The 15,330-nt window shown below is 33.2% G+C and overlaps 1 protein-coding gene and 1 long non-coding RNA gene across 5 annotated transcripts in view; one reads left to right on the top strand and one right to left on the bottom strand.

The window, feature by feature from the left end:
• The window catches only part of casz1 (castor zinc finger 1), a 333,881-nt gene extending 325,368 nt beyond the window's left edge, over positions 1-8,513 (bottom strand). Inside the window, exons 1-2 of one of the 2 annotated variants that reach the window (XM_087307326.1) lie at positions 8,440-8,513; positions 8,272-8,366 (exon numbers count right to left, since the gene is read on the bottom strand). The gene's annotated coding sequence lies outside the window, so the exon portion shown is untranslated. Of the gene's footprint in view, positions 1-8,271; positions 8,367-8,439 lie in introns of those variants that run through there. The other variant, XM_087307351.1, reaches the window with a different exon arrangement.
• Positions 418-2,925, top strand: LOC147838236 (uncharacterized). 3 transcript variants are annotated; one of them, XR_015523724.1, is made up of 8 exons: positions 418-457; positions 730-767; positions 1,069-1,096; positions 1,227-1,286; positions 1,390-1,415; positions 1,598-1,720; positions 1,827-1,930; positions 2,514-2,925. It is a non-coding gene; the product is annotated as an uncharacterized LOC147838236 (long non-coding RNA). The 3 variants fall into 3 exon arrangements; XR_015523725.1 differs by lacking the exon at positions 1,390-1,415; XR_015523726.1 differs by lacking the exon at positions 1,390-1,415 and having other exon boundaries at positions 1,233-1,286.
• Positions 8,514-15,330: the final 6,817 nt, after the last annotated feature.

Raw genomic sequence — 15,330 nt, forward strand, 5'->3', positions numbered from 1 at the left:
CACTCCAAACGAACTTTATTCTTATTGTTAAAATCAAAGATATGTAATATTTTGAAAGGCGAAGAAAATAATTAACTTTATATTTCAATCAATATATTACTTTTGCACTGCTTCGGTTCAGGACTCGTGTGACATTGAATCAGATTCAAATATTTTATCAGACGTGTTCATGAGCTTATAGTCATCAACAAGCAATTCGTGTACAAGCAGTACACGAACCAAGCAATATGATGAAATATTAATGAATTATATGTTTGCGTCTTACAATATTATACAAAACGGAATCGTTTTCAGGCGAATTCGACTCTTTACTGTTCACTTAAAGGAGCCGAATTCGACTCTTTACTGTTCACTTAAAGGAGCCGATTCGTTTAACAGAACTGACTCGACTCGACCGCAAACAAGCACCATCACCACAGACAACGCGTCGTCTCTTCACCCAACGGATTCATCCTCGGTAAGTTTTAAAATATGACTTTTGTCCGTTAAATGATTGTTGTATGTGTATTTCTGTATAGTGCATGTCATTTAACAGGAATTTACCGAGTACTTTAGTTGTACTCGCACGTACAGGGTTTAAGCGCGCCTTTTTTTAAAACAAGAAATAACGACGCCAGATGGTGATTGTAGTGTTTTCTGAGGTATTAGCATAACGTTAACGTCAGTTCCTGAAAAAAGAAAGGGAATTTTCTTTAATTAACTTCTTGTTAACTGCATTTTCTGTTTCAGTACAAGACTGAAGTAAAGGTGAAATGACTAAAGTTAAGGTAAGCTCTGACCTTCACTTAAGTTAACGTTACGGTTACGTTAGTCACCATCATGTACGTTAATTTTGTTCACTGTAACGTTAACGTTAAGTTAGTTAAATAAACTAAACTCATTATGAAACAAGTCTTAACTGTTTTATTAAATGAGGCTTATAATACAATTCAGTTATATTCTTTTAAACTAACACTAACACAGTACTTATTGTATATTTCTAACTGGTGTTAATGCAGTGCTAACATTTAATAATGAGAACTAATTGTATATTGTCACTAACTGTAGATTTTATTTTTTGGTGTATAGGTGTACCTGATAATAGCTGAAGTGTGAGGTGAGTGTAAATTCTGAGCACACAAATATAACCTAAATTCATTATCACAATCTAAACCTATATATATATGTGTGTGTGTGTGTTAGGTTGAGTCTTATTCTACTCTTATTATATTCATATTTTTTTGCAGCCACAGCCATTGATGTTGAAACACTGATGCTACCAATCAACCCTTGCTTGATTATTAAAGGTAATGTTGATGCCTTCCTCATTTTTATTAGATTTTTAAATATCAGGTTTTTCACAGATTTGTTGTGAGCAGTTTCTTGTACAAACTCTTTTTCTTCTTCCAGAAGTTCCACCAGTACCTCCAGTAGTAGTAAATATTAGACAAAGATTATTTTAAACTATAGTTTTTATTTTTATTAGCAATTTTACTGGGCATGTGTGTTTGTTTGCTTGGTTTTTGATAGGCAGAGCATGGAATGTCAACTTTGTTTCTACAAACAAATTTAATTATTCACAAACACCTCTAATTTAGTCCTTCTTTCCCCCTTTTAGTCTTATTCCTTGGACTCGGAGGGTCGAGTGGTCATGGGACCTCACCTGGATTTCACAACTGACTTTGGATCTGGTCTGAAACTGAAGTATGCTGAAGATGCCTTTTGCACTCTGGAATTTAAGGTAATGTCTACAATAAATATTGTAACTGAGGGCTTGTTTTGGGGGGGTTAAACAAGGAATGTATAGGAGCACAAGTCATGACTCCCCTTGTCCCCTTGTTATAAAGGGCTGTGTTGCAGACACAATTTGTTTGTCTGTGCTGGAGACCAGAGGGGAAGCTGTCTTTAAAAGGATGGGGCTCTTATACCATATGTGAAGTTACCTATTCAGGTGAGTGGATTACATACAAGTCATTGCAAATGCATAAATAGTGGGACATTTTTACTGGGCAGCACAAATTAAGTGAAACTCAAAAAACGTTGAAAAATATTTGGAATATTTGCAAAAAACTTGATTGAAATGAATACAACACAAGTGCTCTATCACTTCAATCAAGTTTTTTTTGCAAAATTTTCCTAATATTTAAATCATGAAAAATTAGCTTGATGCAAGAAACATCCTGCTAGTATTCAAGAGCAAGTACTGTGATGCATGTGTTAACTTTGCAATAAGTGTGAACCCAGCATTAGATTATAGTCTGTAAACAGAAGGTGTAAATCAAATCAACTGTTTTAAAATGTTCTGCCTAGGTCATTAAAACCACTATTTGTTGTTGGACTGTTCTTGAATGTGTGTTTGTGATGGAAATGTTTTTCAGATGTTTTTGTTTAAATGATTGCAGTTTGACTGAGCTACAGTATTGTCAGCATGTTCAAACTGAGCTAACAGTAATTTTGCTCTGTAGTGCAGCAGTAGTGTCCCAGTAGTGTTGTATGAAGCTAAGCCAACTGTTTGTCTGCCCTTTTGCTTATAGGTGCTTTTTGGGCACCAGTTTGGAGATGGAAGACTGACGAAGTCAAAGAAGCAGAGAAGACACATCAACCAGCAAGTGTGTAAAATTATCAGGAAAATGATTGACCTTGAATAGACGACTGCCTAATTTAGCAAGAAGTTTTGTCTCTCTCTCTCGTGTGTGTGTGTGTATATATATATATATATATATATATATATATATATATATATATATATATATATATATATATTTATAATGAGAGAGAGAGTGCACTCTGAAGCACTGCTTTTTATATGTATGCTACATATGATGTCAGATTTTTTTATTAATATGTTCTTATAGTATTTTTTGAGGCTTCACCTTCACCTTTTGAAAGTTTTCTGAAATGTTTACACAGATGTCATTAAGCTGTTAAATAAATCTGTAAAATGTATGTGTCTTTGTTTTTATTTTGATTTTAGAGTCTTTTCAGATCACCCAAAAATGAAGATTCTGTCGTCATTTACGCTTCCTCAGGTTGTTTGGACACAAAGAGGAATATTTGATATTTTTATTCCTGTGTTTAACAAAAAAAAATCATTTTTAACAGAGCTGGAACAACCTGAGGGTGAGTAAATCAAGATAGAATTTTCATTTTTGTGTGATTTAAATTTGCTTTGAAATTTTACAGCACCAAACTGTTAAATTACAGTAATCCGGGATATAACTGTAACTTTACAGTTAAATCAGGTATTTAAACTGCAACCTACTGCTAAATCACAGTAATCGTTTTGCAAATTCACAGTAAAATATAGTTAATTCTACAAGATAATACTGTGAAATTACAGTAACAGACTTTATTATCTACTGTAAAGTTACAATATATGGTTGTAATTTCACAATAATTTAATGTGACAAAACCACAGTAAATTACTGTGAACTACCTCACAATAATTTACTGTGAATTTACATACAGTAATTTACTGTGAAAGTAATGCAATTATTAGCCAGTAATTTACTGTGAATTTAAGGTCAAATTTTTTACAGTGCAGTGTTAAATGTCCCAGTAAACAAAAAAGCAAAGCCAGTTGGGGCCAGTTAAAGGTTCTGCTAGTATATTGCCTAAATTTAGGCTCTGAGTTATGTCCTATGGGGCATTTGGGTGGGATCATTTGACGTATGAAAAGTTCTGCAAATGCTGAGTGGATTTGCAGTATAAGGGGTAATATTATGTTGGTGGAGAAGACCTCCAACCCGTGACAGATAGCCTGACAGGTGTTAGAGAAGGCAACACAGTGTCAAATGAACCTCTCATTTAGAAATGTGAAAGTTGCTGACTTTTTTTAAACCTCAAGTAACTTGTTTGCTAGAAGCGAGCTCCAAAGATGACTAAAAACCGGCTCCTTTTGCTGTGATCTGTTTTCCGCCAAAGAAAGACAGATGGAAATACTTCCACACATGTTGTCTGTCACAAAGTCTTTTTTCCATCCCATATAAGACAGAAAAAGAGGCATAGATGTCTGACATTGATATACCCAACTGCGTAATCAAGCTCAGTCGGAGCTGATCTGATTGCACCTGTGAAGCCATTTTTAACATGCTTGATCAACTTTAGTGGATTAGTGTCTAATTGACTTACAATATGTTATCACATTCACAGGAAAGAGCAGATAAATATGAAAAGGGAGGAAAATTTCAATCATTTGTATTTCATTGCAAATATACTCTCACAAAAGTATTGTATCCCCCAAAAACCTTGCAATCACAGACAAAAGTATTGTATTTTCCACAGAAACATTGAGCTAAACTATCAAAAAAATGCATTCCTTCCAAAAAATAGTAGTTTGTCATTACTTTCCCACACACAGAAATATATATATTTGCAAAAAAAACTTTGCCCTCTGAAAAAAGATTTGTTCACTTGCAAAAACATTGCATTTTCCAGAGAAACTCTGGCCAAAGTACTGTGTTACCCCAAGAAACTTTCTGGCAAAATTGTTGCATTTCTCCAAGATATTCTCCAAGATCTTTTGTTCTCTTATAAAAAAAATTACAGGAAATATTGTGTTCTTTGGCAAAAATGTCCGATTACCCTTGAAACTTTGAGTTCTCTGTCAAATGCATTGTGGTCTCACAAAAAAAGTGTCACTTTCTGTCAATAATACATTCCCCCAAGACAAGTATTATGTTCCCTAATGGGGAATTAATAGACATGAAAAAATTTACCCCACTCATTACCTTAAATGTTTAAGTAAATTAAATATGTATGATTATTAAAACCAATTTAGGTCAACTAAACAGTTCCAAGTTATCACAGTTTTACTCACTTTTTAAAGTAAAGTTAACTTGTCCTTTTTTACTGTGGGTTGACTAGCAAAAGTATTGCATTCCCCCTATAAACGATCAGTTTTCTCCCAACACTATTACGTTTCCTTGTATTAGCTTGCATTGAAATTGCTTCTGACATCAAATTTATATCACAAAATCTTTATATCACAAAAAAAAGTTGTGAAAGAACGCAGAAATATTTAACTATCACCACATCTCCTTAAGGAATGATAAGTTTTTGTGCTGAGTTAAAATCACCTGATATATGCTATCTGTTCCACTTGGCGTTATGCAACCTTTAGAAAACATCCGATCAGTTCTAAGCACAACATAGAGCATAAGTAAGAGGACACTTTGACGGGCATCTGGATACAAAATTACTCACCTGTGCCAATACCACTCAATAAAACAGATATCCCAAACGACAGAACGTGATACTGCACAAATTGATGGCACAAACCAGATTGCTTCACGAGGATTTCTCCACCGACAACGCACACCACAGTTTTAGCTTTAAAAAATGGTGACATCTTTTAAGGTGACCCCCCAGAATGCGTCTTGTGAAATTACAACAGACAGAAATCCATTTGCAACTGTGTTCTAACTCTGAGATTACATTGTTGCCATAGAGTCTCGCTGCAAATTAATTTGGAGGTTCATTTCATATTTTATTCCAATGGAGAGTGGTAGGAAAATTAAATCTCGACTTCAAACATTCCTGTGCATGTTATGTTATTTCTGCAGGGGGGAAAAAAACCCATAGCAAAGATGCACTAGTTACGACTACTTTTTGAATCGCCATTGCCTGGGATTCAAGACCAGTGATTGCAATACGATTTGAAATGATTTCTCACAAGATCCTAATGTTTCATTCCAGTCAGTCTGCAATCACACTTGCAGGGAACACTCAAATGATGTGATGACATTACATGATTTAGGTTGGCATGTACTGGCACACACTGCATGCGAAGAAAACAGCTCATTTGCCTCAAGGGCTATTTGACCTTGGATAAAGCGCTATCATTTTTACATGAACCTTAATTAGGCTTTCATCGACCAGCATCTCCTTCTCATCTCCACATTGTAATGTCAAAGTGAGAAATTCTGAGTTAAGTGCTTTTGTTGAACCACTAGTGAAAATGTTTTACGCATTAGCTAAAGGAGAAAAGAGCAGGTAAGCACTTTAATGGCCATTTGACACATTTTTCACGATCTGAATCATTTTGCTAGCACATTTTATGAGGATATTTTAAGATACAAGTAAAAAAAAATATTAGTCAGGTATATTGTTTTCCATCAGGCACATAAAAATATGTTTTTTTGCTTGCTTGTTTTACATTCAAATATTTTGTAAAATGTTGGTAGCTACTGCCCAGCAAACAATTTTGTGTTTAATAGACGTCTAATAGACATCTAAACGTAAACAGCTTGGCTGAAGCAACACAAAACTTGGGCAGTCAGTGAAAATCTAATAGACATTTAAAAATGGCCCAAAACTAGTCTAGTCATCAAATAGACAGATTAGACAGACTTCATAGACAGTGTAGTCATTTATGTTTAAATTTGGCCTATTCTTAGACGGCTATTAGATTTTCACTGACAGCCCAAATTTAGCCTTGTTTTAGCCAAGACGACTATGTTTAGAAGTCTATTAGACATGTTTTAAAAACAAAAAAATGCTTGCTGGAAGTCATCCATAGTAGGGAAAACCCTATGGAATTTTTCAACATTCTTCAAAATATTTTATTTTGTGTTCCACAGAAGAAAGAAACAATATTTTATTATAACACTAATATTAGCAAATAAGGGTAAATAATAGGTTCATTTTCATATATAAATATAATGTACTATTCTTCATTGTTATATTTACTTTACTTTATTTTGGTGGTTCATTTGTTGAATTGTAGTTACATGCCAACTAATTCTAATTAGATTATAAGTACACTGTCAGAGTTACTGCAAAGTTTCTTATAGTCAGTTAAATGTCTGTTGAAGGAGCAGTATTAACAGATAATAAGCAGACAGTGTACTAATACTCAAATGGACCATCAAAATAAAGTGTTACTCTATATTTTGAAATATTTGAATGTTTATTTTGTCTATGTGAAATGTGATGTTTTAATATACACCAGATGGATTTTTTCAAATTAAATTAAAAAATAAAAATTAAATTCATTCATTCATTTTTTTTTCGGCTTAGTCCCTTTATTAATCAGGGGTCACCACAGCGGAATGAACCGGCATTATCCAACTTTTCCAGCATATGTTTAACACAGTGGGTACCCTTCCAGCCACAACCAATCACTGGGAAACATCCATACACACTCATTCATCCACATACATTATGGCCAATTTAGCTTGGCCAATTTAGCTTACCCAATTCACCCATAGCACATGTCTTTGGATTGTGGGGGAAACTGGAGCACCCGAAGGAAACCTACATTAACACGAGGAGAACATGCAAACTCCACACAGAAATGCCAACTGACCCAGCCAAGGCTCGAACCAGTGACCTTCTTGCTGTGAGGCAACAGCTCTTAAAATTAAAATCAAATATCAACATTTCTGCTTCAAAATAATTCTGTTCTTCAGAACTTTCTATTCATTTAATAATCCTGAAAATAGGTATCAAAAAATTTAAGGAACACTGAAGTTATATACACGAAAAACATAAGCACAAAAGCATACCTTTAGATTGAAATCTGAAATGTGACACTGAGAATAAATTTTAAAATATGTCCAAGTCTGAAAATTGTATTTTATTTGTAGCAAAATTAGGGTTCCGCTTTTCTAGGGGTGGCACGATGGCTCAGTGGTTAGCACTATCACCTCACATCAAGAAGGTTGCTAATTCGAGTCTGGCTGGACCATTTGGCATTTCTCGGTGGAGTTTGCAAGTTCTCCCCATGTTGGCGTTGGTTTCCTCTGAGTGCTCCGGTTTCCCTCACAGTCCAAACACATGTGCTTTATGTGAATTGGATGAACTAAATTGACCATATTGTAAGAGTGTGCATGTGAATGCGTATGGGTGTTTCCCAGTACTGGGTTGTGGCTGGAAGGGCATCCGCTGCTCAAAACAGATGCTGGATAAGTTGGTCTTTTATTCAGCTATGATGAACCCTGATAAATGAGGGACTAAGCCGAAGTAAAAATGAATGAATTAATTAATGTTTTTTCTTCAAATAAACAATTAGAATAATGTAAAAAAAAAAGAACATTTCCACTTTGTGCATTTACTAAAGTAAATTAATCTTTAAAAAAATAATAAAAAATGCAGATTTATTTTATCCAAAACCTCTCGCACACAAAAAAATCCCATCATATTTGCAGCATCAAATTTATTGAGTGCCACCCCTATCTGACGCAGGCCTTGTCACTGATTTTGGATGCGGAGGCTCCTATACCCTGTGGGGGGACTTGGGAGCCATGTGTCGACATGCACCACACTGATCTCTACATTGCCTGGCCTTACCGGGAGCAGGAGAGAAGGGGCGGAACAGAGGCTCTCCAGATGTTCTCCATCACAGGGCCACGGGGGAGAACTGCACCGCACTGTAACACCTGCTTCTGGAAAAAAGAAGAAGAAAAAAAATACATGAGCATGGCGAATGACAGGAAAACAGCTCATTTTATAACATACATAATAATGGAAGAGCTGCCTTTCTGGCAGCATTTCTACTGTCCTAAGCTTCTTAACAACATATCTGCCGGTTTACATGATCGCACGATCGGTGCCAGACATGAAAACTTGCTCAGCTGAGATCTGAGTAGGTGGTGAAGGCGAAAGGCGACTGGCATTTTTTGGGGGGCCGGGGGGCTGCTGTTGGATAGTATAATCTTTAATTTCCTAAAATAGTAAGTTCACTTGTGGGCAATGCAGTACTATGTGTTGTGTGTTGCCTTAAAAGGATTCATTGTGCACTGACTGCTTCCAGGATTTTTTAATACATGCAGGTAATCAAAAAATTGATCAGTGACAGCACAATTATTATTTTGAAAATGTGCTCTTCACAGAAGAGAAAGAAATGCTCGAAAACTGAATGAAATAACTAAAGTCAGAACTTAGCAATTTACCATCGATTCTAAGATGAAAACAGAGCTCAATGCTTTAACCATTCAGTTAGTGAGTTAAATTTACTGAAACAATCAAAGCCCTTAATATCGAAACGCATAACTTTGGATCATTTAATAAAATGGATCGATTTCAGTTTGTTTTTAATTGTGTGTTTTGTACTGTTTTACGTGTTTCTATTTTACTGAAGTGTTTTTTGTTTAAGAAAAGTGCATTGCAAATAAAATGCATTATTATGATTATAGTTATTAAAATTGAAAAAGTTTAGATGCTCATACTTAAACAGTCAATTTAAAAAAAAACAGAAGCACTGTGGTTATATATATTATGAAAAAGTAATTATTTGATAAATGAACTAGACGTACTATAATTGAAGTAGTACAATTAAATGATGGAGAATTTTGAAATGTAAAACAGTGTATGACATTGCAAACATACTGAGAGAAACTGCTTAGAAATAACCATGCAAATTGAACAAATTGGTGAACTTGAGTGGCAAATGAAAAAAAAGTGATACATTTTAGTATAGTTTTGATCTAAAAACAAAAGCCCTTTTAAAAGGGGTGTAATGTGGGTCTGTGCATGTTGATGTGCCAGAATCATAAGTAAAAAAAAAACTAAAAGCCTTATAAGTTACAAAGTATGATTAAAAGGTGACTATTAAGTTCCTACTCAAATTAATATGATTATGATTAACAAAAGAACTCTATATAAATGAATAGTAGTATTTGAAGTACAATATATTTAAAATACATGTTATTATTATCATCATCATCCAAATGTTTAAGTATAAAAACTTTAGTTAATTTCAAAATAAATTGATGCAATCAGATTTGATGCATTTATCAGTTTTGTATATACAGTTTAAGTCAGAATTATTGGCCCCCCTTTGATTTCTTCTTTTTTTTTTTTCCAAATGTTGTTTAACAGAGCAAGAACATTTTCACAGTATGTCTGATAATATTTTTTCTTCTGCAGAAAGTTTTATTTGTTTTATTTAGTCTAGAATAAAAGCAGTTTTTTAAAGCTATTTTAAGGTCAATATTATTAGCCCCTATAAGCTATTTTTTTCCCCGATAGTTTACAGAACAAACCATTGTTATAAAATAACTTGCCTAATTACCCTAGTAATTACGGTATAGTTACCCTAATTAAGTTGAGCTTTTAAATGTCACTTTAAGCTGTATAAAAGTGTCTTAAAAAATGTCAAATATTATTTTCTGTCATTATGGCAAAGATAAAATATATCAGTTATTAGAAATGAGTTATTAAAACTATTATGTTTAGAAGTGTGTTAAAAACCTTCTCTCTGTTAAACATAAATTCAGGGAAAAAAATAAACAGGGGGGCTAATAATTCTGACTTCAACTATAAAATGTAAAAGTTTATAAAATTCCATTTTGATAACAAAGCCCTTTTTTGTCTTAAAAGTGTGATTAACGATTTTCAGTTCATTGCATACCCTCAAAACCTGAAAATAGTTTTAAAATAAGCAAAATATTGCAAAAGAAAAAGAAAAAAAATGCCTGAAATGAACCAAAAAAAAGTGTTGATCGCTTTCAAGTGCACGTCATTGGAAAGAGCTAAATAATATCATAGTTTCCAACTCAAAACATTGACTTGGAGTCCTTAAGAGGTGTAAGCTAAGTCCATGATTACTTTGAGTCTCAAATCGCATTCCGGTAATCTGTTGGTGCAGCACGCACACAAAATGCAAATGAGCAGAAACAAAAGGGAGCAGAAGAGCGGCGGCAGGTGAGACGCTCAATAACACCAATGTTAAATTCTCCTTGACCTGCAGGGTCACCAAACACCGACCCCAAATCGTTTAATATTTTCCCTTCGAGATCAATGGCGGCATAAATTTGGATTCAATGACAAGAATAATTTAAAACAGATCTATAAATGATAAGATGCAATTCCCAGAAGTGCTGCATGCATACTATTAAACTGACAGTATTGTTTTGGAAGCTTTAAGTGAGTTTGTATAACGGACGAATGGATTTCAAGTGTATGAAAAAAAGTTAAACAAGCCTTAGGATGTAATATAGCATGAAAATATGAAACACTATAATTTAGTTTATTAGATTTACAGTATTCATTACAAGTAAGAGCTTGTGAAAAAAAGAAGAATGCAATAAACACAGTTTGATGTGTAATTCACTCTTATGAAATGTGGCAAATAACTGTATTTTGCACGGCTGTATTGTAACAGACATCTTTTGTATTCTCCACATTCGGTCTGGGGGACGCAGGTTAAAAATATCCCTTCATCTGAAGGTAATCTACAATAACTGTGATCTCGCCGCGTGTTTAATTCCAGTTCAGCGCTAATACTGTTTTGCAAATCATAAAAAAAGCCTCTCACTGATAAATATTAATTTGAGCCTTCATGATGTATTTGAAAATTCCAGCTAAAATGTCACCACATGGAACATTAATGTAATATTTCAAGGCCTGAGAGCAATGCTCATATTGATTGCATTTATTTGACTCAAGGGATGAGGAATAATTCTTCAGCCTGGGACACATCTGGCAGCCAAAGATGCGAGGCAGGGAATGAGAAAATGCTAAATAACAATAAAAATAATAGGACTCGGATTTAAATATATCACCTCGACATTGTTTTAATGTGAATGGCTTAATACGGGAGAGATGCACCTCCCGCAGTTACGCCTCTATTTCTGAAAGGCTTATTTCAGCGTACTACATGATAGGCTACAGATTAGAAACTAAGATGCGTTTTCATCTCCTCGCGGGGGAAAAGCAATTGCACCCTTCTAGATGACACAGGTAAACGGTCCGAGTCCTTGAAAGCTCACCTTTTGCTTATATTGACAGTGCTCTTCAGTTGCAAATCAGCAGACTGTTGTGGAAAAGAAAGCCTGTCTCCTTCTGGCAAGTTTAAGCCGAGACAGACGAGTTTGAGTATGCCTATACGTCCTAAAAGTCATTCATAATATTGACTATCATTAGGGAAGGGCGTCTCTCTGTCCTGCTGCAAATGAAACGAAATTCGAGACCCCACTTGACCCACACCTGAACTACTATGAAATTGAGCAAGAATCCCTGGATGAAAACACAACAGCTGAGCTAAACGTCGTCAGTGGGATATTTTTATCAGGGAAATTTTCCCATGGACAAGAACTTTATGCCTTCGTATTCTAATAATTAGGTTTTATAAATTAATAGATAAACAAATACGTGCGATAGTAGGTGATTGTAATCGTAAAGTGAATTGACAAATGAATTAAAAGTGCTTTAACTGAAGTGGTTTCAATAAAATATAATACAAATGCAATAATATTGAATAAGAACAACAACATATTTTTATATTATAAATCAATTTAAATAATAAAAGCACACTTTATAATAATGTATTTTCTAACATGAAATTAGAATTAACAACACCAGTACAGCAGTTACATTTTCATTGATCAGCATTGATCATAGTCAGTGTTAGGAAAAAAAGTAACTTTAAGGTAAGTCATGTGAAAGTACCTGTTATGTTTGAATCTTTTTTTAAAGAGTACGGTAGGCTTAACATTTTAATATATATTTTTTTTTTAATTCAGCACTGAATAGTTCAACGTTTACTAAGGGATTATCAAAATCCCAATACATGCTTTTATTAACTTACCTTTTATTGACATGCTTTTTTTTATTTTATTAAGCAGTGTGAGTTAACAAGAACTAACAATGAACAACTGTATTTCCATTCATTTTAACAAAGATGAATAAATACTGTAATAAATATATGGTTCACCGTTTGTTTATGGTTAATATGTAAATACATTTACATTAAACAATCCAACCTTATTGCAAAGAGTTATCTATAATAACTATGAATTAATATTATTAGTTTTCTGTCAATGTTTTAATCACTATTACAGCTATAACACTTCTAAAATCACTTGATGCAAGCAAGCACACTGAATACGAGTCTATCAGTTAAAGCAGAAGTAAGGACGTTTCTTTTTGCTGAATGGGATATCAATTATGTATAGCTAAAGCGCCACCTACTGGCAAGAATAGTTCAGTCAGGATATTGGATGCTGGAAAACCTCACTGAACTCTTATTTGTATCAGTTGCAATTTACTTTCAGATACAAAGATGGAAAATAATTTATATATATATATATATATATATATATATATATATATATATATATATATATATATATATATATATATATATATATATATATATATATAACATTAAATATGATTTGAAAAATTGCATTGGTTTTGGGAAATGCATGTAAAGCTGATAAAAAAAATATATATATATAACAAAAAACAAAATAACAAATAATACATTGACATTTCTGAGAAATTATAACATTTTATAAGAAAAAAGTTTGTCTAAATATATTAAATGTTTTTCATATATGTACAAAGACAGACAGACAGACAGACAGACAGACAGACAGACAGACAGACAGACAGACAGACAGACAGACAGACAGACAGACAGACAGACAGATAGATAGATAGATAGATAGATAGATGTAATAAATATATCCACAATAGAATTGATATACTATATAATATACATTTATTCACAGATAAATGAACAGATTAAATGGAAGTAAAAGATAGAGCTGAATGACATGAAATACTACTGTTCCTCAATTCATCAGTCAGCATGTGACAAGTTTTTGGCTGGTGATCTTAGCACGCAATCTTGAGAGGCAAGGCGGTCTTGACTGCCATAAATAATCTACTTGAGGCTCACAAAAAACAACAATAGGGTTTTTTTTTTGCTACCACAAATCGTTGCATACATGTGCATACATACACACATGCAAAAATCCAATGCAGCATGATATGGAGTGTGTACATAAGATAAATAGATCTATAACTTATAACACACTTTATTAAACAAAAACCCTCTCAGCTGTTAAAATTAACAGGATGTCATTCTTCTTATAGGCAAATCACTAAAGAAAAATAAAAATGTTATGTAAAATATTAGTGTATTAGTATTAGTGTACAGTGTTTAGCATAATTGAGTACACCCCATTTTGAAAATGAATATTTTTATCAATTTCTTAGTGAATATGGGCAATGTATTTTGATGCATTTAAACAAAACAGATTTATTAACAGAAATATTTATTAAAATAATATTTTAGTCACCAAAGATACTTAGAAATTAAAAGATAATACAATTAAACTGAATCTAAATATTGCAAAACAAACTAAATTACACCCTACACAATTTCAACTAATTTTTTTATTTATTTTTTTTTTGCTTCTCTTGATTTTTCCTTTTTTTTTATTTGTATTTAATATTTTTCTATAACATAAATTTGGGTGAACTAGTTTTTGGACCGTTATCGCAAGTAATTTTGTTAGAAAAGCTCCAGATTTGGCTTCAGTACTGACTAATCTAATGTATTTGCACAAATATATTATTGTACAGCTTCCCATTAACAAGATAAATTTAAATGATACATTTGTGAGGGGTGTACTTATATATGCACAGCACTGTATATAGTTATTATTACACTTACCCAATTGACTTTTTTAAATAAAGAATATCTTCGTTTTACACATTTATACAATTTTAATATTGAAATGAGAAATTATTTTAATAAATCTGTGCAAATGTACAAAAATTAAACATTGAATAGTCAAATTCTTGTTTCTTTTTTACAAACAATATGAGAGGTTTTTTTTGTAATAAACAGATTTTTGGTAATCAATTGTTTGTTTTTATTACTCCATAAATCTGAAAAATAAAGCAAACAACTAGGTAAGAAAATCATATATTTTTGTTTAATAAAATGTGTTTAATTAGGCATATTATGTATCCCTCTAAAAGTTTGGTGTTAATGCTGCCGAGTTGAAGATTTATGGCTCAGCTCAGGAGCAAAAACCTGCCTCTAAAAATCTGAATTATTAATTACAAAAATCAACAGTGCAACAAAAGAAACATTCAAAATGTATGTTAGAAGCTTTTATTGCAGTAGAATACTAAAAAAAATCCAAAATGCTCAAAACTGACAGGTGTGTAAAAAAAAGTGTGTGTTTTTTCCTGCAGCGTCTCTTCATAAAGTCCTAAGATTATCTCTGATTTCTGTATTACAACAATAAGCCACCTAAATATCACAAACATTTCAAAATTGAATTGGAAGTCAAACAGAGTGCTCTGAAAAATCCTCCATCACTCTCAGCTCCAAAAACGTAAAGCGATCTTCTCATATTTCAGCTGCGATGCCATTGCTTGTTCACCACAGTGTCATTAAAACTGACGAACCACAAAAAAGCAAGTCAATGATTTCACAATTACTTAGTCTCTCGGCCATCCAGCCAAGCTTTTGAAGTATCCTGTGAACTGGTGGAGGCCCTTCTCCACTTCATTAGACAGCGTCACGACCACATGATGTAACTCAATCCATCGAGAAGTCTCAATTACAATGTGGTCCATTACGTCGCTGGAAGCCGATTCAAA

The sequence above is a fragment of the Danio rerio genome, chromosome 23 (assembly GCF_052040795.2).
Source record: "Danio rerio strain M-AB ecotype USA chromosome 23, GRCz13ab, whole genome shotgun sequence".
NCBI classification, from domain to species: Eukaryota; Metazoa; Chordata; class Actinopteri; order Cypriniformes; family Danionidae; genus Danio; species Danio rerio.